The following is a 2,188-nucleotide window of genomic DNA, read 5'->3' as shown; positions in this document are numbered from 1 at the left end:
AGATGTACGCCAGACCACGTCTCGCGTAACAGGCTTCGCGATATCTCACGAAACACTGTTACGCTGCGACGCGCCTGGCATACATCTATCTAGGCCTGCGGCCTGCGGAAGATGAGCATTCTAGCTCAAAATTTGGCTTTTAAAAAAATCAAAAACCACAGGTTGCAAAATATTTATTTTGTTCCAATATTTTATTATGGGCTTTTAAGGGGTAACTCGTGAAAGTATATCCGTTTGGACGAAAATTTTGTCCGTTTTGCTCTATCTCGCACCGTTTGGGTGCTAGGGAGCTCTATTTCTTGGCGAAAATAAGGTGAAAACGACAAAATGGTCTATTAAATCGTAAAATTTAACTCGCCTGGGATGTCAGCGCCGCAGGCCTAGCTATATGTGCGCCAGGCGCGTCGCAGCGTAACAGTGTTTCGTGATATATCGCGAAGCCTGTTACGCGAGACGTGGTCTGGTGTACATATAGCTAGTTTCTAGTTTCAAGAATAAACGAGACAATTTCTACCTAGGTGAACTTGATGTTGAGCAGGTGGTGAGGAATGTGAATCAGGGATGACGCCTTCTATGCACGTCATCTCATTCTCAACCTCAATGAAGTCATTTAAGTGGTCTGAACCCTCGAAGAGATAAACTGAGGAACATAGTGCAGGCAGTTTGTTATGCAGCAGCTATGAGAAAGCTTCGGTGACAATAGCCAGAGGGTGGATAACTCCCCTGACAAGTGTACACCTCTAATACTGCCCAATTCAAACTAATTCAGAATAAACATTTTATTCCAGTCAATTCAAGCCAATTTACGTTAATTCAGTAAAATAAAATCACAATATCAATTCACCCAATTCGGTCTAATTCAAATTCAATTCAAGCTAATTTAAATCCCAATCTTTGAAATGTGTACACTACACTTGAGGAGTTATCCAACCCTCGTAAGAGCCATGGTAGATCACTTACCATCCGGGTGATCATATTTGTGCATTAGCCTGTTTCATCCTAAAATTGAAATCCTCATCGGTGACTTTACTGATAGCAAATTTGATGCTGAGAACGTTGGTCACTGTCCGAACGCCCTGCGACATCGGGAACCCACTGCGCAACGGCGTTAAAGATTTGGGCCCGCGCGGGCCCCGAGTCCAGGGGCTTCCGACGGTCCGATCGGCTGTTCCCGCGCGAGGAAGAATACTTGAACATGGTTAATGATGGCATGACCGTCGGCAGGCATCTGTTATTGTTATTTGAAAAAGTATTCTAACATTCAAATTTAATATAAAAATTTAAAACAAATCTCTGTACTGCAGTTGGCGATTCCTCTGGTGAGCTGGCAAAGGTGAAAGCAATAACAGCATTGAGGAAACTTCGTGCTTTTTAAGGTGGGCCTCCAATGAAACCAGGAACATGTAACTCATCATTTCAGATTTTGCTGTTATTGATGCAGCCCGATTTGCTTAATGTAAATTGAAAGTGAAGCAATGCAATTACTACATTTTCACAAACTTTGTGGGCACTGGGCTGCCTCTATGAGAAAGGAACCCATCCGTACTGATCATTTTTGAGTAGACCCGTATATGGTCACTCATATATGTTCATAGTTTTTGAAAATGTATGTATTGTGTTACTAGACTTTTAAAGTACATTTAGCAAACTCGGGCTGCATCAAAAACAGCAAAATCTGTAATGATGGGTAATGGGTTCCAGGTTTTATTGAAGGACCACCTGTACACTGTTAACACAAGTGTTCAACTGCTTAACACCTACAAGCCTGTAACATTAAAATACACTCGTGCAAGTGTTTAACTTCAAGTGGTCAACTCACTAGTTGGACAATTGCAGGTATACATTTCAGCAGGTATCCACTCATAAAGTTTGAAAAAGTGGCGTGTCTGGCTGGGCAGTTGAACATACTGGTGTCTAACTGCTGAGATGCACAAGAGTACCTCGAAAAACACTTCTTTTCAAATCTGATATCGGCTCTTGTGGATACATGTTCTATCCAGTAACACTATTAACGGTGCGAAGTATTATTTCGATCCGATAAAATCTTTAGACTCCACAACGGCCTCAAAGTTTGGCATAGAGCTCTTATGGGAAACAAGCAGGCCCGCCCTTCCGCCAAACGAAGTTGCCAGCTCCGCTTCGCTCCAACGGCAACTCCGTTCGGCAGGGGCCGGGCCTGCTTGGCCTG

Source organism: Frankliniella occidentalis, unplaced genomic scaffold (assembly GCF_000697945.3).
Source record: "Frankliniella occidentalis isolate FOCC.00 unplaced genomic scaffold, Focc_3.1 Scaffold408, whole genome shotgun sequence".
NCBI classification, from domain to species: Eukaryota; Metazoa; Arthropoda; class Insecta; order Thysanoptera; family Thripidae; genus Frankliniella; species Frankliniella occidentalis.
The sequence above is the reverse complement of the archived record's forward strand: the minus strand, read 5'-3'. Positions refer to the sequence as shown.